Source organism: Stomoxys calcitrans, chromosome 3, assembly GCF_963082655.1.
Source record: "Stomoxys calcitrans chromosome 3, idStoCalc2.1, whole genome shotgun sequence".
Taxonomy (NCBI): Eukaryota; Metazoa; Arthropoda; class Insecta; order Diptera; family Muscidae; genus Stomoxys; species Stomoxys calcitrans.
Genome location: NC_081554.1, coordinates 95097204 through 95119486, shown reverse-complemented (window position 1 = coordinate 95119486; position 22283 = coordinate 95097204). Strand labels below are relative to the sequence as shown.

General features: G+C 37.5%; 1 protein-coding gene across 1 annotated transcript in view; it reads right to left on the bottom strand.

Moving 5' to 3' along the window:
- The window catches only part of LOC106084867 (uncharacterized), a 105487-nt gene extending 84001 nt beyond the window's left edge, over positions 1-21486 (bottom strand). The window contains exon 1 of the mRNA XM_013248806.2: positions 19659-21486. The gene's annotated coding sequence lies outside the window, so the exon portion shown is untranslated. The remainder of the gene's footprint in view (positions 1-19658) is intronic.
- Between the last annotated feature and the right edge of the window lie 797 nt (positions 21487-22283).

Sequence of the window (22283 nt, the reverse complement as noted above, 5' to 3'; positions counted from 1 at the left end):
TCCTGCAGAAGTAGACGTCTAGATCCTGAAAAACTTAAAGCAGCTAAAGAAGAGTTCCAGTATATGCTGAACAAAGGAATCATACAACCTTCCAGAAGCAACTGGGCAAATCCTCTGCATATGGTCAAAAAGCCTAATGGCGAATGGAGACCATGTGGAGATTACAGAGCTCTCAATACAATTACGGTTCCAGATAAGTATCCCGTACCTTATTTAACCGACTTTCAGATGCATCTTAACGGAGTAAGAATATTTTCAAAATTGGATTTAATGAAAGCGTTCTACCAAATCCCTGTCCATCCACACGATATTCCGAAAACGGCAGTTATAACTCCTTTTGGCTTATTTGAATTCTTGAGAATGCCATTTGGATTATGCAATGCTGCCCAGACTTTCCAACGTTTCATTGATGAGGTATGTAGAGGCCTGCATTTTGTTTTTGTGTACATAGATGACGTTTGTGTTTTTTCAAAATCTGAGGAAGAGCATTTGGAACATTTGAAAATATTATTTGAACGTTTCAAGAAATACGGAATTTTTATAAATCCCTCAAAATGTGTATTTGGCCAAACTGAAATAGATTTTCTTGGTCATCATGTCACTCCCGATGGCATTAAACCTCTTACAGAAAAAGTGGATGTTATTAAGTCATTTCCCTTGCCCAAAACAATCAAAGAACTCCGACGTTTTTTGGCTATACTAAATTTTTATTGCAAATTTCTTCCTCATGGCGCTCAGCTACAATCTGTTCTAAACGATTTATTAAAAGGCCAGACAAAGAAAAATGATACACGCGAAATTGATTGGTCTGATGAGTTGAAGCAAGCGTTTATTAAATGCAGAGAAAGTTTATCTAATGCCTCGTTCCTTACACATCCCATTCCAAATGCTTCATTAGTGCTAAAAGTTGATGCTTCAAACCATGCGATTGGAGCTGTTTTGGAGCAATATGTAGATGGATCGTGGCAACCACTTGGATTTTTCTCTAAAAAACTAACGCCTACACAAATGAAATATAGTACCTATGATCGTGAGCTTTTAGCAATTTTCAAAAGCGTGCAACATTTCCGCTATCTATTGGAGGCAAGAAAATTCATCGTTTTAACTGACCATAAGCCTCTAACATTCGCTTTCAAACAAAAGCTGGAGAAAGCATCTCCTAGGCAGAGAAATCATTTGGATTTTATAGCACAATTTTCTACTGACATAAGGTACATCCCTGGTTCTCAAAACGTAACTGCAGATGCTTTATCACGAATCGAAGCCATCAAAATACGGCCATTGGACTATGAAAAACTTTCGAAGGTTCAAGATGAAGATCCAGAACTAAAAGAAATTATCCGCGAAAACGACAACATAATTTCAGTAAATATACCAAACACGGATATAAGAATATGGTGCGATGTATCAAAAGGCGTTTCCCGTCCAATTCTTCCAAAGGAGTTTGGCAAACAGGTATTTCATAACCTTCATAGTCTCTCACATCCTGGAATACGAGCAACTCGTAAGCTTATAACAAAGAAATTTTATTGGACTTCAATGAACAAAGATATTAATGAACGGACTCGAAGTTGTTTGGAATGCCAGCGTTGCAAAGTAAACAAACATACAAAAAGTGAATTTGGTAAGTTTCCACCGACTACTTCGCGTTTTGCTGTGGTACATATGGATATTGTCGGACCTTTGCCTCCATCCGAAGATTACGTGTATCTACTAACTTGCTTGGATCGTTTCAGTCGGTGGCCAGAGGCGATTCCTTTGAAAGATATTAAAACTGAAACCGTTTTCAATGCTTTTTACAATAACTGGATTTGTCGATATGGACTTCCAAATGCTATTACCACTGATAGAGGTAGCCAATTTACTTCCCACATGTTTAAGGAAATAACAAGTAAATTAGGCATAAAACATAACTTTACGACGTCCTTTCATCCACAATCAAACGGTCTAGTCGAGCGTTTCCACAGAGTTTTAAAAACAGGATTAACATGTGCTGAAAACATTCAATGGACTAAGACTCTCAACACTGTTCTCTTAGGAATCAGATCTGTTACGAAGGAAGACATTGGAGCATGTCCGGCAGAAATATTATACGGTGAACCTATACAACTTCCTGGGGATTTCTTCAAATTAGATTCCAATGTGGATCCTACAAGCCAACTTTATAACATTAAAACTGCTATTAGAAATATGCTATCGACGGAACCAAAACATCACAACAAACCTGTTATTTTTATAAACAAGAATTTAGAGAGTTGTTCTCATGTTTGGATTAGACAAGATGGTAACAAGAGACCATTGCAACCTAAGTATAAAGGGCCTTACCTTATTCTAGATCGACGCAAAAAGGTTTTTACTTTGCTGATTGATGGAAAGCATCAAAATATATCGATAGATCGACTTAAGCCCGCATTTATATTGAATCATGAACCTGACTCAACACCAGCAGCAGAAGTACCTACACATAATCCTGAAGTTAGAAGAACGCGCTATGGAAGAGTTATCATTATCCCAGAACGCATCTAGCGTTCTTCCGCGGGGGAGTACTGTGGTGACTATATCCCCACAATATTTGTACTGTATTTTACTTTGTTAGTTTTTAAAATAATATAGTCTAAGGAGCCTTTGGATTTATTGTAGAAAATACTTTTTATGTATTGAAATAAAATTTCCAGTTTGTTTGAAATTGTTAAGATTGAAACACGAAGTTCGGAGAATATTCTTTTAATTTAAATTGTGGCAGTCCTACAAAAGTGATGCTAATGCACATCACCAAATATGGGGAAGATCGGATGTCAACGAAAGTGGTGAGCTGCTTATCGAATATATTATAAGTTGCAATCTGGCGATTTGTAATAAAGGGGATAAACCGACCTTTATTTCCTGGTAATAAGGCAGGCAGGCAGGAGGTACTAGATATTACCTTGGTATCGGAAGATATATGTGGAAGAATATACGACTTTGATATGTTGGATGACACCAGCTTCTCCGATTATAGTTATATTAGTTTCAGCCTTGTAGAAGTGGTCGCTCGACTAAACAGAAAAAAGACGGATTGGGAAAAATTTCGGCACAAATTCTGCACGACTATCCCTTCTAGGCCAGAAAAGGAAGTGGAAACTACGAAGGATATAGACATAGTGGTAAAGGGGAAACACTATTACTACTCGTTGATATACATTTCCCGCTAAATTCGCCAACGGACAACGTGGCGTCAAAAGAGTTTCTCAATGATATGCATTCGTGGAAGGCTATTAAGAAAATTGTATCTGAGCCGAAAATCCTTTGGGCGATGAGAAGTTTCGATTCCCTAAAGTCGCCAGGCCATTTCAGTCGCCAGGAGATGTATCACCGGTTGAATTATATGCTGTGTCTGATAGACTGGTTCCCAGGCTTAGGGAGATATATTATGCTTGTACCAGAATGTCCTGTGGGATGGGGGACACGAAGGTGATTTTCATTCCGACAGCTGGAAAACACTGTCACACGAAGACGAAAGATGTTTGTCCTATTAGTCTCTCATCCTTTATGCTGAAGACTTTTGATAGGTTGATTGAAACATATCTTAAAGCCAAGATTCCTGGAGATCGCCTGTTGCGCCAGCAGCATGCATATAGTAAAGGCAAATCCACTGAAACAGCCCTTCACGACCTAGTCGACGGGTTCTCTCGCTATCAAGGAATATACAATGGAAGCATTTCTTGACATTGAAGGTGCTTTCCATAATGTAAAGCCGACGTCAATCATGAAGGAGTAGGAGTTTATAGGCATCAACTCTACAGTAAGAAAGTTTATTAATAACTTACTAATATATAGATTACGGCAGGCTTGGGATCTGTGGATCTAAAAAGATGGGTCAGCAGAGGAACTCCTCAAGGGATCGCAGTGGAATATAGGCATTAACAATACATAATTGTCTCTAGAAGAAAATGGTGTAAAAGTGGTCGTGTAAGCTGATAACGTGGCAATTGCTCAATACTGCTCAATACTTAACCGGATCCAAAGGATGGCTTGTTTGTGCATCACAGCCGCACTGGGGACGACACCATCTTATGCACTGAATTTAATGCTACATCTTATGCCTCTGGACATTGTGGCTACCCAAATTGCAGCGACTACTGCCGTGAGGTTAAGGGTCAAGATCGTATTTCTGAACTCAAATACCGCCCTCGACTGTCGCAGATCTCTCAACAAAATGGCTGAATAGTTCAAAATTCAATTGTTCTGGGTGCCGGGCCACAGAGATATCCTAGGGAATCGTAAAGCAGACGAGCTTGCGAGACTAGGAACTACCCTACATATTCCAGGGATACTGGAATCTGTGGGTATGCCTCTGGCGACATGTAAGCTAAGTTTTCAGGACCAAACCCGAAGGACAACGAATGATAGATGGTCACAAAGAGGGGGCTGCGAGCATTCGAAAACTATGTGGCCTAAACTAGGCTTGACTGGTTGGACGCCCCTGTAGCCGAGTTGGTAGCGTACTCGGATTACCAGAGCGGGGTCGTGGGTTCGATTCCCGCCAGAGGCCTTGGTCTGGTCTGTGGTATCACAATGAACTTAAAATTGTCTAAGTGAGTCTTCAAATGGATTGCCTGCCTAACTTAATCTAGACTTGAAGAGATCTACCACTTTGCTGTCATTGGCTAGAACAGAAAGTTGTCAGCAACGACTTTTACAGAAGCTGTGAGGACATCGAAGAAAAAGAGACTATAGAACACCTTCTGTGTGTGTGTCCCGCACTAGCATTTAGAAGGAGTTCACCTTTAGGTTCTCATTTCTATGCCTGGTTTAGCAGATGTGAACATTCGCAAGTTCGGACTCGGCTATAAAAAGAAGGACGCTTATCATTGAGCTTAAACTTAAATTGGACTTCACTCATTGATATGTGAGAAGTTTGCCCCTGTTCGTTAGTGGAATGTTCATGGGCAAAATTTGTATTTGTATTTGAACATTCGCAAGTTATTGGGCTTTATAATGCTATCTGGATGGTTCGACGGTAGAAACTAGAAGGCATCTTTATTCTTCTGTTCCTGTGATTTCACAATAGACGAAAACGTCTAAGTGAGTCTGATAGCAGACTGCCACTTAAACCTAACCTAACCATGCAACGTTATGTAAACAATTTTTTGTTCGAGGTCTGCGGGACAGCCGGAGTTTAGAACGAATACTGCATATCTCCGGTCACCATCAGCCTCATCCAGACACCAATCTTCCAGTCGGTGATGGAAAGATTGGGACTACATTCCCTTAGTCTTCCAAGTATCGATTCAGGATCTGAGGGAATCCGTGGTATCCGAGCATGCGCCATTGGTCGAGAAGGAATATCTTCCTTCTTGACTCAATCTAGTGCAGCCCTGGCCAAATCTCACCAATCTTTTTTAGCGCACAAAAATACATTTCAATTGAGCGTTGATCTTCAAAGGCAATTAGCCTGTTTCGGCTTCGATACCAGCCTGTATCGTCATAAACTAGTGGAGTGGAGTATACTGATGACAGTCCATTGACTATCCCACTCCAGTTATTCCTAAGTTAGCAGCCCTGTTCTTCTCTCTTTTCGACAACTGCCATCACCAAACTGTCCTTAGCGACATTAGCAAAGGTTCTTGGACCCATCTTACTATTGTTCGCCCTAGTTCTTTTAAGCATGGGATGCTCTCCAGGTGACCGTAGCCTTTTGGCTGACTGCGGTGAAGTTTCCGTGTAGTCTTTGGGTTAGCCTGACGTGTTGTCTTTGGGGTAGCCTGTGCCGTGAATTCCCGAGCCCAATTTAGGGAGTCTCCCCCCCTATCAATGAGAGACTTAGGATCATTCGCACCAAGCCTCTCAATAAACCTGAGAGCGATGAAATCTTCTATTATTCCAACCTCTTAAAGAGCGCGTTGGTTTACCGTGGAAGGTCGATGGCCTAGGCAAATAATAGGCATGCGGACTTGTTCTTGAGACTCAAACCAGGTGTCTTCGTCAAAAGCCCCTGCTGACCATTCGTCTGTCGGCTAGTGGAGCCTGGAGCAACCGCTTCACCAGTCGAGATTTCAGTAGCAGACAACATGTTACGGCCTGATACCACCACCGCAGCTGTTGGGTCTTTGGTGTCCATTCTAAGCCTACTCCCTGGCTCTAGATCTGCCGCTCCACTGGAAACAGACGCAGATCATCAACCGCCTAATGGATACCTCAATCGTAGCTATCCTTGAGTGACTTAAATTTTTCTTCCAAAAATAATGACCTATTACAAGTTACAGGAAAATTCTTGCGGAGTGAAATAACAACGGTTCAAACAAGAATTTCGTTACATACTTTACAAATATTAATTTACTCCTTTGAGGTAACATTCATCAAAAGTCTTTCGTTCACAACCAAACGAAAACGCAGCTAATATATATAGCTGCATTTGTATGCGGGTATATGAATATATTTATTCGTTCCCATTGTTTGTATAAAAGTAGCACAAATCACTGTTGCCATGATGAGTTCGTTTTTTTTTTTTTTGGTTGCGAGTAGTTGGCGTTTGCACATTTTGATAAAACTCCAAGATACAACATAACCATAAAGATAGTAAGATAGATATTATATTTTACCACGACTATCGATAAAATCACCAAATGACTGACAAACGCTCGTTCACCCACAGACACCGCAAAGGAGGAATTTTTTTTGTATACCAACCTCAATATTGTTTTGCCAAAAATTTTTGGCCTACATCGAAATGCTGGTCTCTTTTGAGGGCAATACATAAGACACAAAAGTTTAAATTGATACACTTGATAGAAGTGGTGGAACAATTGTTGGTATCCTTAAAAACATACAACCGTTACCACCGGACCCCAACTTGCTACCAAAGCTACACAGACAACGGATGATATGATAATTTAACATTGCTTAGAAATTATACAATTATCATTCCTATACATCAAAGAATTTATTTCTTCCATTACCAGTTTTGCTGACCAAGGAGGACCTATATGTTCGCTGCTATGTATACTCGTATTAAATTTTATTTAAATTTGTTAAAAACTATTTCTAAAGCCCTTTACATCATCAATTAAGTACATCAATTTACATATCAATTTGTTAAGGTTTCTATTGATATGCGCCTCCCTTTGAGGAAATCAGAGAAGCTTTAGTAAAGTTCATTTGTTATTTCAACAATAGCAAAGAAGCATCGCTCTGAAAGCGATATTTTTAATTAGAAAAATAATTAATTGTGATATGTCGTTGAGACGATGTCCACGTTCCCTTGCAACGGACTACAGCCAATTGACTATAGTACATGCTTCCCTGTGCTGTCCATTTAAAGAAGACAACCAAGTCAGAATAACAAATTAATTGAAATGAAAGGAATCGAAAGAGATATGTTAAGTTGTTGCAGTTTTTTTAGATAAACTGATCGAATGAGATTTCATACTTCACTCTTTTCAGATGGGATAAAAATTTTGATATTGAAAAGGAATGTCATAACGTTAAGTCACTTATGTGTATTGACAATGAATCAATAAACAAACGATTATTGCTTTTCGGATGCACCCACACAAATTTTAACCGTAACAAAAATCATTTTTACCTTACTCTAAATTATTTCATAAATTTGTCTATAAGTTGAAATTTGTATTTACAATAGAAACTAACCTCAATTTTAGCTTCATAAAATGAGCGTGCATCATTGATTTATAGCCAAATAAAAGTGAGTCATTGCTTGGATACATGTTTGGTTTATTATTACATTAGAAAAGCGATATTGCAATTGCTTAGTATAAACAAGTAAGAGCGTGCTAAGTTCGGCCGGGCCGAATCCCTCCATGGATCGCATTTGTCGAGTTCTACGCAGCAGTAGCTCTTTTTAGGCAAACAACGAATATTGAATAAGAACTGTTTTGCCATTGGAGCTATATCATGTTATAGTCCGATTCGGACCATAAATGAATGCTGAACATTGTAGAAGTCATTGTGTAATATTTTAGTTCATTCGGATAAGAATTGCGCCTTATAGGGGCTCAAGAAGCAAAATCGGGAGATAGGTTTATATGGGAGCTGTATCAAGCTATTTATCGATTCACACAATATTAGACATGTATGTTGAAGGTCATGATTTCATTTCTTTCAAATCGGATGAGAATTGCGCCCCCTAGAGGCTCAAGAAGTCAAGATATCAGATCGGTTTATATGGCAGCTTTATCAGGTTGTGTACCGATTTGCGCTATACTTGGCACCGTTCTTAAAAATCATAACAAAACATCTCATACAAAATTTCAGCCAAATCGGATGAGAATTGTGCGCTCTATGGGCTCAAGAAGTCAAGATCCAAGATCGGTTTATATGACAGCTATACCAGATTATGAATCGATTTGTATCATACTTAACACAGTTGTGGGAAGTGATACCAAAATACCACGTGCAAAAATTCAGCCAAATCGAATGATTGAAAATAGGGTACTACGGTTTTGATATCTGAAGGGGGGACGGACCCTCCCCCTTACCCTAATATCCAGAAACGCCAGATCTTGGAGATAAGTGGTGTGATTTTAGCGAAACTTTGTGTGCTCTCTGTGCCAAATTTTGGATGGAGTACCTAAGGGGGCAGCCCCACCCCCAAAACCCACCAAATATTCATATGGACCAATCATGCGAATATGGGAATCAAATGAAAGGTATTTAAGAGTAGAAAACGTATCTGATATCCAATTGTCGGACTAAGTGTTTGGGGGGCCACTCAATCCCCAAAACACCCCTAAATTTTTCAGTAGAATACGAATTTCGTATTTAAATGTGGGACCAAGTTTCTGGGGGGTGCACCCCTTCCACAAAACACTCCCCAAACTGGATCATGGTAATATGGGGCTCAAATAAAAGGTATTTAGGTGTAGAATACGTGTATTGGGAGCCGCCCCTTCCAAAAACAACCCCCAAAGAGGATAAATTTACTACAATAGCAATATGGGGCTCAAATGAAAAGTCTTTGAGAGTAAGGCACGAATCTGATATTAATAGTGTGTATGGGCCACCCCCATAACACCATCTAGGACGTATTTCCTGACCATTCGAATATGGGGCTGTAAAAAGAAGTATTTTAGAGTACAACACGAATCTGATATATATTTTCAGAGCCAAGTCACTGAACGGCCGCCCAATCTCCCAAAAAAAAACACTTCTGTTTGCCGACTATGGAAATATGGTGCTCAAATGAAAGGTATTTGGGAGTAGATCACGAATCTGATATCAACATTCGGGACCAACTGCCTAAGGGACGTCCAACCCCCATAACAACGCCCAAATATAAAGTATTTGCTCACCATGACAATTTTGGGTCTTAAAGGGAGTGGATCTCAATATTGATAATTTTTAGGGTCCATACCCTAAACCGGACATATTTGCCGACTTTTGCAATAAGGGATTTAAATGAAAGATATTTGAGATTAGAAAACGAATTTGACATCCAATTTTGAGGCCAATGGCAATAAGGGGTCCAAATAAATGATATTTGAGAGTAGAGCACGATGCTGACATATTTTCAGAGTTAAGTGTTTGGGGGACCACCCCAATCCCCAAAACATCCCTGAATCGGGTCTACATTTTCCCTAAACACCCCACAAATAACAATTATTTTCTGACCATCGCAATATGTGCCTCAAAAGTATTTGGGAGTATAATACGAATCTGATATCCAAATATGGGACCATGTATTTGGGGCAGCGCACCTTTCCCAAACACCCCCAAAGGAGTACAAATTTAACCAATGGCAATATGGGGTGAAAATAAATGATATTTGAGAGAAGAGCACGATACTGATATTTTTTCAGGGTCAAGAGTCTAAGGGACCACCTCACCCCCGAAAACACCCCTAAAACGGACATCATGACAATATTGAGCTGAAATAAAGACTTTTAGTAATGGAGTATATCTAACAACCAAACGTTAATGACCCTAAACCCTCGGAGCGAATTCATAGACCAGTAAAGATCATATGGGATTCAGATAAAGGCACTTATGTTGTTATGCTTTTACTATATTCATGTATTATTTTCATAGCATGGTATTTCACTAAAAGCTCTTTAATGATCGATAATTTTGTTCCATATAAAGTAAAAGAAGGCGCAGTGGAGCGGGCCCGGTTCAGCTAGTAAGCATATATTTTGAGGACATGTCATTATGAAGTCCTCCACGTTGTAAAAGCAAGTTTAGTATACAACTTTTTAGTTAGTGGGGAATGAAATATAGTATATCTGATTCTAAAAATATGTAAATGCACTTTTAAGACATTTTCATTAATTCAGCATGTTTTGTTTTAAATTTCCTTTTCATAAATTTTCATTAACGAAACTAGGGATTTCTTACACACATTACAAACAAAATTAATTTGTGTGTAGTCAATTGTTTATGATTAAAGTCATATTTTTCATAAATGGTGGGTGGGTGGCGAATGGTGATCACTGTAATCCTAATTCAATATTTTTTAACAAGATTTCAGCAAAGTAGATAACAATTTCCTGTCAAAAAAATTGTGTATTCCTTTGAATGGGCATGTGTGGAACCGGCAGCGGTTCGCGGTTTTTAAACAAATGTGAGAGTGAGCATGAGTGTGGGTGAGCGCTCGTTGTGTCCACACAATCATCGTGTAACGGAAAGGGTTTTTTTGTGTGTTTTTGTTGTTGGACAATCGTGCGTGTATAGTGGCGTGTCGATCAGTAGATTTTTTTTCATTATTTGGCAGACAGTTTGGTCTGCTATTTGAAGCAATCAGTTTCGGAAGAGAACAAGGGAATAAAATCTGGCTAGATGTTATAGATGAAAACAATAAATGGCCCTTTTCAGAAAAGTGTGACTATACAACCAATTAAAGATGTAGAAGGAAAATTAATAAATCGTTGTAGCAGTCTGCTTTGGTTTCTTAAAAGTGAATAATTCAAAAAGAAATATACATGAGCTACATCAAGTTATTGACCGATATGGACAGTACTTGTCATGGCTGTTAGAAGTCATAGAAAAATACCATCTCCAAAATTTCAGGCAAATCGATTAAAAATTGCGCCCTCCAGAGGCTCAGAGTGTCAAATTGAAAGATCCGTATATATGTCAGCTATATCAGGTTATCAACCGATTTAGATCTTACTTGGCATAGTTGATGGAAGTCATACTAAAACGAGAAGTCATACCGAAACGACAGGAAGTCTAATCGGGAGATCGGTTTATATGGCGGCTATATCAGGTTATGGACTTATTTAGACCATACTTAGCACAGTTGTATGAAGTCATTACTCTACAATATGTGCAAAATTTCAATCAGATTAGATTTGGGCCCTCTATAGGGTCACTCAACCAAATTTGTTATTCAAAACAACAAACATTTTTGATAGAACAGCAGTTTTTGTCTGCTGAAAATGGGAAAGCAAACATTATTGCTGTTTCAGCAAACATTACTGCTGTTTCAGCAAACATACAGCATAACAAAATCTGCAGGTTTGAGTACACAAGTCTGCTGAAAAAAATGAAAGATTTTATGCTACTTTTTATGGTTGCCTGTTACTTGTTTTGATTACTTTAGAAATGTTTTAGAATTTTTTAGAAATTTTGTTTGAAGAGTTAGTTGATTTTAATTTGTGAAATTTTACTGTAAAGAAGCTATCTAATCCATCCATGGTATACATTTCGAAATGTGGCTGAGCTAGCTCTTATTTTTTTTATAGCTCTACTAAGATGCACTTGTCTAGCATGGCCTTTTGTATCTTAATACAAAAAAAGGTTATGGAAAGTACACATTCAGAGATAATTATAAATATCCGTTGAGACACACATTTACATATGTGTTCTATATCTTCTTCTAACATCCCCTTCATAATTAAGCAGCAGCAATTTCTAGCAAACAACTGCAGTAAGCCTGCTACTCTCAAATTGCAGTACATTTCAAGCTAATTTCAGCAAACTTTTTTCTATGAGTGCTCAAAAAGTCAAAACCCAAGAGCGGTTTATATGGCAGCTATATCAAAACATGGACCGATTTGACCCATTTACAATCCCAACCGACTTACATTGATAACAAGTATTTGTGCAAAATTCCAAGCGCCTAGCTTTACTCATTCAAAAATAGCGTGCTTTCGACACACAGGCGGACGTACGACTGACGGACGATGTCATGACGATCAAGAATATATATACTTTATGGGGTCTTAGACTCATATTTTTAAGTTTTACAACGGAAATTATACAACGAAATTTGTATACACCCATCCAAACACAAAATTAGAGTCCGGATTTTTATGTCAAATCGAAATTTTGCAACCTATTACTTGTCTAATGCGTTTATATATTGCTTATATACATGCGGAATCGATTTTTCCCAAACCATTATGTGTTTACAAAATACATTTTTTAATAAACTTTTTAGCAAATAGTGGGTAGGGAAATTTCGATTTTCCATAAAAATCCGGACTCTACTAATGACTTAAAAAACTTCGATCAAAATATAGGTCAATATAAATAATATATCTAACTATAATCACATCAGAACCATATTCGCTAAGAAAGAAGAGAGATATGATACAATTTAATCCTACACCATAAAGCTTTTATGAACCCTGAACCCAAATTCAGTCCGATGGGACATTTGGCACAGAAGTCACAGATAGTCATATCAATGTAGAAAAAAAAAATACGACGAATGGTTTTCTGCGCGAAATTTAAATTAAAATGTCCTACTATTATTTCCCGACAATTGTATGTGACGGTCCCGAATCTTCTTGGTACTTCCAAGGTCTACGTCAAAAATGTTTGCGTGCCCAAGGATCCAAAACAGCGATGACAAAGATTGGAGAGCGGACCATCGGAGGTCAGAGCTGCCCACGCCATCAACTGAGTTGGAAAATTATTTCGGGTGGCCATTCGTAGGCTCGATCAATTTAGAAGTTTACGAATTGCTTAATGTGGAAATTTTTCTCGGCACAGAACTCGATTTACGGAAATTCACCATGGCGTTTGATCGCGTTATGTTGGAACTAATATCCCTTACTTCTGAATATCAAGATCGGTCATTTTGATTATTTTGTTAATTTTAGATTAATATTAGATTAAATTCCGAATTTCCCAATATTTTTCGTACAGACCTCGGAGCTTCTATATACATATGTTCTTTATGCACTTGAGCATATATTATCTGGATGGTTTCGGACCGAAAACGTTTCGCATAAACAATTGAACCTTTTTCCGCTTTAATATTAATGTTGGTCGTCTCAGTGATCGAGGAACGTGCATGAACACTGTGGAACAGCGAAACGGTCGGTAGGAAGGCGAAAATCCTATGGGGAAATCCAGATCGTGAGAAGACTAGGCAATAACTGAAAGGAAGTAAGAAGGACTTCAGTATAGCTTTCAATATCATAACGGGACAACGTACTCACTTATACAAAATCGGTGCGGCAAGTGATAGTATGTGTAGGGCATGCGGGAAATATGATGAAACATTGGAGCATTTCCTATGTCATTGCCCGGCTTTTGCGGCTAACAGACACCGGTACACAGGTGAGGACACAATACCAGACATGGACCAACTTAGGGGTGTGGTATGGAAAACAAGTAAGGATTTTCAAGTATCACGGAATTCCTAACTTAGATTTTTACGATCCGGCAGAGATAGCATCTAAACTCGTGAAGAGCAAGCATTCACGTCACCTGTTTAACTGCCCAGCCATATCGACTCGATCTGGATCTGGATATTCAACAGAATCAAGCAGACTTCCCACCATAGAGCATGTTTTGAATACAGACTGCCATTATAACCAAACCTAAATTAATGTTTATTCAATATACACAATTACAAAAAAAATCCGTATAGATTAAAAATTAATACTTAAAGGATCATTTAGAGTGGTTTGTTTCATTCACATATTTATATTCGTGTATCTAACACATTTAAAGGGAATATCGCCAAAATAGGGGCATAATCAAGTTTAGTCACATTACATTTTTTTTATTATTTAAGTCTATAGATAATAAATACCCTTACAGACTAATAACAATATATTTACAAATGTATTAACCTAAGAATTTAAAAATAATATAATTTTCCTTTTTAAACTTTCTCGATTCTCAGATAGATCTATTATATCTTTCAGTTGATTAAATTGATAACATAGGTGCCGAAAGGGATCATTATTGGCATAGTTGGTTTTATAATAAGAAATTTTCAAAAGATCAAAACATCTGGTAGGTCTGATAGGAACGTTAAAGAAAATTCGACTCAAAAGAAAGCAGGAATCTATTTGACCATGAATTAATTTAGTCAAAAACGTAATGTTTAGCATGGTTCTACGACTTTTTAATGTAGGAAGCTTTAAAAGATTTAATTGGTACTCATACGAATGTAATGAACTTCTGTCCCACCCATTTCGACGGAGACAAAATAATAGAAATTGTTTTTGAACCGATTCTATCAAATCAGAATGAATATTTTAGTACGGATACCATACCACTGAACCGTACTCGAGATTACTTCTAACTAGCGACGTATATACGTTTTTCGTCACAGAGAAATCATTAAGTTCTTTACTCCAGCGTTTCATGAAGCCAAGAGCACAACGTGCTTTGTTTACAACCATTAAGATGTATTGACGGAAGTTTAAGCATTGATCTAGAATAAATCCAAGGTCTTTAAAGCTATAGACTACTTCAAGTTGATTGGAACCCAAAAAGTAGCTAGTTTTAAGAGAGGTTATTCTTGAAAATGATATGTGTTTGCATTTGGAAATATTAAGTTTCATAAAGTTCTGGTTGCACCATTCGTAAAGAGTATCAAGGTCATACTGAAGATAACACTGTTCATCAGAGTCTCTCGATGATCTGAAGATCTTTACATCATCTGCATACATCAAAATATTCGAGTGCTTTAAAGTAAAAGCGAGATCGTTTATGAACAAACAAAACAGCACAGGGCCAAGGTGACTACCCTGTGGAACACCTGAAGAGACAAAAAATTGATTTGGAAACTGCAGTACCAAATTTAACTCTTTGAGTACGTCCAGTCAGATATGATCTGATGCACTTTAATAAAGATGGACTGAAGCCAATAAGACCTATTTTTCGTAACAGAAGGTTGTGGTTGACCTTATCAAATGCTTTACTGAAATTGGTATATATAGTATCCGTTTGGTAGCGTTCCCTAAAGCCATCGTTGACCAAATAAGTAAATTCTAAAATATTTGTTATCGTATCGATTTCGATTTCCGGAACCTATGTTGGTAGGGAGACAATATAGAAGAGACTTGATGTGAAATAGTGTCAGTCAGAATTTTCTCTAATAGCTTCGGAATAGCATTCAAAATTGGAATGCCCTTGTAATTAGATACCTTATTGCGATTTCCGCCTTTAAATAACGGTCTTATATAAGATTGCTTCCACAATTCCGGCAGATATCCATGCTTTAATGAACTGTTGAAAAGTGTACAAAGGGGATACGAAAGTTCGAGAGCGCAATGCTTTAAAATGTTCAATGGAATTCCATTTGGACCGGGATTCAAAGTTATCTTAAGTGACCTTAAATTTTCAAGTACTACGTTGTCGCCAATCTCAGACACGTCTATAAAAGGTGAATTGTTGATTGTGTATGGTTATGTTCCACATACATCATAATAATTATCTGAGTAGGTTATGCTAAAAAAGTCAGCAAAGATGTCGGCAATGCCTGAATCGTTATCAGCTACTTTAGCTTTATATCTAAGAAAGTTCGGTAAACTAATACAACGGCGCTTTGAATTCACAAATTGGTAGAAGGATTTAGGATTTGATTTCAATTGATTTCTAATTTTATTCAAATAACTACCATACGCCAATTTGTTTTCTTCATTATATTCGCATCTTGTTAATGAATACATCCATCGAAAAGTCAGACGTTAACCCTGAGCGTTTATACCTTTTATATAATTTATTCTTCTTGTTCTTCAGCCTAGAAAGATTGGTTGTATTCAATGCGTTGCAAAAAAAGTAGTTTTAGGGACAGATTGAGAAATAAAGTCAAGTAGCACAGTATAAAAAGTTTAAATCATTTCATTGATATCTTTAGATCTGAAAATTTCATTCCAATGAACAAATGAGAGTAGTGAGTTCAGTTTGATGTAATCATTTTTAGCAAAACAGTACACTTTTTCAATTGCTACATCTCTTTTAACTTTAAGAGTGGGATAGGGTATAAGTAATTTGAGTGTCGGATGATATCTATCCTCAGGACTTACAACCGGATCATTACAACTTAAACATAGCTCAGATGGTTCGTTAATCATCCACCAAAAACAAGATCGAGTTATTTAGGAAATGAATTGTTTATGTATTTAATTTGAAAAAGACCAAAATTTAACAATATGCCGATGCATTCAATAGAAATGCCATTTGGTGTCACGGGTGTTAAATTATTTGACTCAAATAGTCTCCTATGATCTTTTCGAGTAATGTTAATATTCCATGATTTTCTTATTGTTTTCTTTCAATCGAATGAGGTTTAGATATAACTCCAATGTCTATCTTTTATTAGTTGTAAGAGCATTATAGAGATCTTTGTAAAAATTAGGTTAAATATTTTGTTCAGTCCTTTATGAGTGTCCGCCTATGACGCTGAATGCCTGGGTTCGAAACGTCTCTCCAAAGAGGTGTAGCACTGCTACACGCGGTTCGACTCGGCTATAAATAAGATGTCCCTTGTTATTGAGCTTAAACTTGAGAAGAGTAATATTCATTTTGTCATTCCGTCAAATCGAAAGATCCATTTCCGACCAATTTAACGATGTACGTGTGTTTGTCCGTCCGCCTGTCTGTGTGTCCGTTAGTTGTAATCATGATACAGCCTTTCAAAGTTGAGGTATTGCGCTGACATTTGGCACAATCCCATTTTTTTCCATGCGCAGGTTATGTTTTTAAAGGGAAAAATCGTAAAATATGTTGATATAGGTTCCGTGTAGACTGATCTGCCGATCTAGAGTCTTCAGCCGAAAAGTCGCAGCTATTATTCGAATTCGCTGAAATTAAAAGTGGTGTATTATTTTAAATGGTGGGTTGTATTAAGTGCCTTGACATCCTTGCCAAATATGGTCCCGATCGATATGGTTTGGAACCTAATTGGTCTACGTGGAAGCTATATATAAATATAGCAGATTTTATAGATTTAAAACCATAAGGCTGATCGGTCAATACGGCAGTTATATTTTAATATGGTCCAACGTGGATATATATAGAGTTTTCCAATAACAGGTGTTATCTTGTTATTCAAAGAAAAATGCTATCTTTTTAGATAAATGATCGAATGTTTATTTCATAATAAAGAGGAAGGCATGCCGTTATTAAGGAAAAACCAGTAAGGAAAGGCAAGTCGGGAGGGGCCAACTAAATAATACCTTACACCACCTAGTATAGGTGATACTTTTAATATATAAAACTTATCTCCAAATCTAGACAGAATTTAATTCTGCATACCTATTGAAATATTGACATATCGGATAAAAACCAGTAAGGAAGGGACAAAGTCGGGCGGTGCAGACTGTATAATACCCTACACCTACCCTATAAGTACAATGTGGGACCTATATCCAATTATGAACCCTCTTTAATGGACCTCGGCGAGCAAAAATATGTTCAAACTGTAATAACTACGGTTGACAAATGACAACATGATTGCAAATTACCCAAAATCTGTAATGTCGAGAGTCATTAAAAAATCCTTCCTGCCAAATATCGAAAGAATCGGATAACAATTGACCATTTTATTGCATTATTACTGCAAATGGGATGAACATATATATGGGAGCTATATCCAAATCTGAACCGATTTTTTCCAATTTCAATAGGCTTCGTCGCTAGACCAAAAACCACTCCCATACCAATCGGATGAAAATTGCGACCTGTAGTTTGAACACAAATTAACACGAACAGACGGACAGACAGACGGACATAGCTAAATCGAATCAGAAAGTGATTCTGAGTCGATCGGTATACTTATCAATGGGTCTATCTCTCTTCCTGCTGGGTGTTACAAACTAATTCACTAAGTTATAATACCCTGTACCACAGTAGTGGTGTAGGGTATAAAAATTATATTTCACTGTGAAATTTTGATTCTTAAAGTAATAAAGAAAAATTCCTAAGAATATGTGACCGATACAAATTATTGCATTTTACTCACAAAGAACGAACAATACTTCTATACTTCGACAATTAAGAAGCGCAAAATTTAAATTGGAAGCCAACGTAGCACAGAGGTTAGCATGTCCGCCTAAGACGCTGAACGCATAGGTTCAAATCTTGGCGAGACCATCAGAAAAAAAATTTCAGCAGTGGTTTTCCCCTCCTAATGCTGGCAATCTGCTCTATTTGTTATGCAATAAATAAAACAAGATATGGTTGTTTTCGCACATTTAAATACCTGCTTTGTGATGGACATTTCTTTATCGCTTAAATGTTTTCTTGTTCCTGGTAGCCATTTGTGTGTTGCTCTAATGACTTTTGTTATTGGACATACCAGCATTTTTGTACCGGAACTTTGAAATTAGACACTTTCCGAGTTTACCATCCGCACTCTTCCGATTTGCTCAATATACTGACTAATCTTTGCTCAGTCAAAACAAAAAATGAAAAAAAAAAAATTGTGTGAGAATGTGTCAATATCTGTGACGAGCACACAATATTATTTGCAAGCCTATGGGTCAGCTTGGGATTAGTTTCTTGTGAACGTAACAAAAAAATGTGCAATAGAGTGAGTATTTTTGGCAACCACAGGTCTATATGCTCAAATACCAACACTTTCTCTCTAGTAGGAGAGTCACAAGAGAATAATTATCGGTCCAGTACACGAATAATCATTTGCGGCTATCGAAGCCCTTTTGCAATTCAAGATTCTTTGGTTTTACAACAAGAGGAAGGCCCTTTCACCGTAGAAGAATCTCCTAAAGAGTTTACAATAAACAAAGTATTTTGTTGGTCGTAAAAATTTCCCAATCGTGTTATTTTTTGCGTGTAGATATCCCTCAAGCGATATCTCGGTGTGATTTCTTGAGACCAAGCCTCAAACAATACCCGATTTGATTGTTGCACAATAGTAATTCGTATACAAACTAAGTTAATAAAATGGTACATTTTTGGTGGTATGCGAAGATTTGACCCGTTTTTACTTGTTTTCATTTAAATCACATCACATTGTTTACTGGGTAGTAGAGTGTTTTTGCTCACAGCCAAAAACAACCAGGAGATATGCAAGCAAAAGCCACAATACAACGCACACTCATGACAGTGAGGAGGTGCACACGATTTTTACAACAAAAACGACATCTTGCATACTAACAATGCGATGCCTTGCACTGCATTAAAATTGACATGCACATGTGCATGGCCTGTGAGACCGCCTGTCCATCCGTTTATCCGCCTGACGGCCAGCGAGGCTGTTTGCAATTTTGGCCCTTCATCTCTCATTGCGAGAGCTAGCGAGCCACCTTTAGGCCATCGTGTGAGTTAGTCTATAAGTGTGTTTGTGTGTGCCTATTAAAACCTCCGAAACAAGAGCCAAATGAAATAAAAGGAATCTTAACGGTATAATGATGACAAATGTTCAATAACACAGGTGAGAAATCGCATGAAGAGAACAGGAATGGGCATTGGGAGGTAAACAAAAGCAAATTCGTGCAATATGTACTTACAAAAAACTTTTGGCTTAGAATGCCACGAGCGAGAGAAAAAATATAACGATGATGGTTTGTTGTCAAAGATGCCGCTGTTGATGCTACTGCTGCCTGCTGCGGTTGTCGTTAGCGCTATTTTCCGTTTTTTTTCAACAGTTGTTGTTTTCCTTTTAATATTCTTTGGTTGAAATATTTTTTGTTTTCAATTTTTATTTATTATAGTGTGGAATTCTTATAAAAAAGTACACAAATTGTATGCCAAAATATTGATTCTTTTTTATCTTATAGGTGCAGTGTAAAATATATTAATATATTTTTTTTGTTTTCTTTTTTCAAATCACAGATTTTTTTGTTTAAAAAAAATAATTTCAAAATGTTTTATTAAATTTTAAATGGGAGTTGTTTTGTGTTCTTCAATAACGAAGTTTCGGAGAGACTGAGAAGATATAGAGTTCAAAAGAAAACCAAAACATGAAGCTGAAGGTTAAGGGCGGCCGTTTAAGGTTGGAGATGACGGGAGGCTGTGTTAGTTGTTTTACGTTTTCGTTGTAGTTGTTGTAATTGAACTTTGGGATAATTTATCAACAACTTTCGAGTATTTCACTTTTGCTGTTGTGCAGTGGCAAAGAATGCTACAGAATGTTGCTCCTCATGGTCGCCTATTGTTGTGCTGGGGAGGATATTGGGGTAGGAGAGATTCACGTCGAGTGAGTAAGAGGGCGAGCTTGTGTGTTAGTTTTGCTTTTGGTGTGTTTTAACTCCCCCCGGAGCACCTCCAATTGGCCTGACCCAAAAAGAATGGCTGATTGTTTGCTGAACGTGTTACTTTCCTCCTTTTACACACACGTCGTCGTCGTCTTGGGTTTGTTTTTTGCACAGCACAACTGTAGTTTTTCTTCTCTTCGGGCTACTTTTCGGCTGGTGAGATGGATGATGGTTTAAAGTCGCGTGTTTCTGTTTCTGCTGCTACCGCAAATTGCAGGATGTGTGTGTTTGTGTATTTTTTGTATGGTTTATGAGACTTTTGTTGCTGGTGTTGCTACAGCTGCTGCTGCTACTGCCGCCACTATTGAAGTGTTGTTGCCGCTGTTGTTTTGTGGGATATTTTTGTGTTGTGTGTTGTAACACTGCGTGACTCAGCTTTGGCTTTCCGTTGTTAAGTGGTGTTTCTTTTGTTGGCTACACCACCAACTAACTCACTACCAACTCCAATGAACGTATGGATTGGTGTGGCTATGTCCTTGATTTGAGGTAATATGTTTTTTGTTCCGTTCGAAATTCAAAACCCGATTTACAGAGAATTAATCCTTTTCATGAGATGTCCTCACAAATGTCAGTCAGTCAGCCAGACAACACAAACAATCGTCTATCCCAATTTGCTAATGGGGGAGCTTTGGATCAGATGTTGTCACACATATGTTTCCCGATAGATTTTTTTCACTATCGCCTATACACAGACTTTCTGCAATTTCGCCACAATTTTCAACACGGTGTTATTTATCACTTAAAACAGCACTTTGTAAATACACACTACCTTCGATTTGCAAAATTAATTTTAGTTTAGAGACTTGGCTTTTTTCAGACTATAAGAGAAACAAATTTCTAGATAGTTATGTATCTTTTTCTTTTGCTTGAATACAAAAATTCTATGGCCTGGACACTTTTCTGATTTTCGCTTATGGATTAATTTGCCAATTTCTTTTGGTTAAGTATGAAAATTGGAAATCTTCTGTATACTTTTTATTGCAAATATTCTTTTTTCTAAGAATTGGTGATTTTTTTTTCTTGATTCACGTTTTGACCGTCTGCAATAATTTTTTCTTCTGATTTCGTTGTTCTTCCTCGGATACTGACTGGCGTTGTACTGATGTTTGCCCAAGGAGCAGATGTTGCACTACGGCTCTTTTTGGCTTTTTGAATGCGTGCGTGTGTGTACAACTAGTGAGTGAATAAGGCGCTCGCCAACTCGATGAGAGCATGAGAACGCTGCGTGTGTGTGAGTTTCTGTATATTCCTATATTTGTGCTCCAAGTTTTGTTTTCGTATTCTGTCTCGTGACTTTTTGTTGTTGCCGTTGCGGCGGCTGTGGTTCATTACAGCACACGCCAATAAGGGGCGGCTTTTTGTTGCGCTCTTTTAGTTTTGTATATGGATAGTCCTCCTATAAAATGTGGCCAGTCGGATTATTATAGCAATTATCTCTCATTCATTACTTCTCTCACCAATTTAAAGGTTAAGTTTAGTCATGGCAAGAGAATCAAGCTAACTCCTTTAGTTTTATTTACCACCCTTAATTTACAACAGTTTGTTGCTGTTTTTATTCTTTGTTTTTGTACATACAATTTGTCATTTTCATTCGTGTACACGTGCCTTTGGTAGTGTCAGCCACATTTGCCGGTATTTGCACATTTGTCCCCGTATCATGTGAAGAGAGCTAATAATGGCTTTACAAACCCCTTATTTATTAACCGATCAAATGCTAAGCTCGCTGGTAAGAACTTGTCACATTGTCTAATTTATGCAAGCAAAACATTAAAACGTTTGAGACTTTTTTACGAGAAACAAAATACTTTTATTAAGAAGTTTTTCTTTTATTGCAACCATTTCGCTTCAACATATCAAACGTTACCCCTAGACGTAGTA